At 41.7% G+C, this 465-nt stretch overlaps 1 long non-coding RNA gene across 1 annotated transcript in view; it reads left to right on the top strand.

Annotated features, from left to right (window-relative positions):
- Positions 1–45: 45 nt before the first annotated feature.
- The window catches only part of LOC106512473 (uncharacterized), a 1722-nt gene continuing 1302 nt past the window's right edge, over positions 46–465 (top strand). Inside the window, exon 1 of the long non-coding RNA XR_001309680.1 lies at positions 46–59. This is a non-coding gene — a long non-coding RNA (uncharacterized LOC106512473). The remainder of the gene's footprint in view (positions 60–465) is intronic.

Here is a 465-nt window from a genome sequence, read left to right as displayed (position 1 = left end):
AGAAATGTCCCAGTTCAGAGACTATAAATGTGTCAGGTCCGAGACTATAAATGTCCCAGGTCAGAGACTTTAAATGTCCCAGGTCAGAGACTATAAATGTCCCAGGTCAGAGACTATAAAAATCTTAGGTCAGAGACTATAAATGTCCCAGGTCAGAGACTATAAAAGTCCCAGGTCAGAGACTATAAAAATCTCAGGTCAGAGAATATAAACGTTTCAGGTCAGAGAATATAAACGTTTCAGGTCAGAGAATATAAACGTTTCAGGTCAGGGACAAGAAATGCCCCAGGTCAGAGACAAGAAATATCCCAGGCCAGAGACAAGAAATGTCCCAGGTCAGAGACAAAAAATGTCCCAGGGCAGAGACAAGAAATGTCCCAGGGCAGAGACTGTAAATATCCCAGGTCAGAGACTATAAAAATCTCAGGTCAGAGACTATAAATGTCCCAGGTCAGAGAATATAAA

This window comes from Austrofundulus limnaeus, unplaced genomic scaffold (genome assembly GCF_001266775.1).
Source record: "Austrofundulus limnaeus strain Quisiro unplaced genomic scaffold, Austrofundulus_limnaeus-1.0 Scaffold7232, whole genome shotgun sequence".
Lineage (NCBI taxonomy): Eukaryota > Metazoa > Chordata > Actinopteri > Cyprinodontiformes > Rivulidae > Austrofundulus > Austrofundulus limnaeus.
This window is presented reverse-complemented; position numbering and strand designations above follow the sequence as displayed.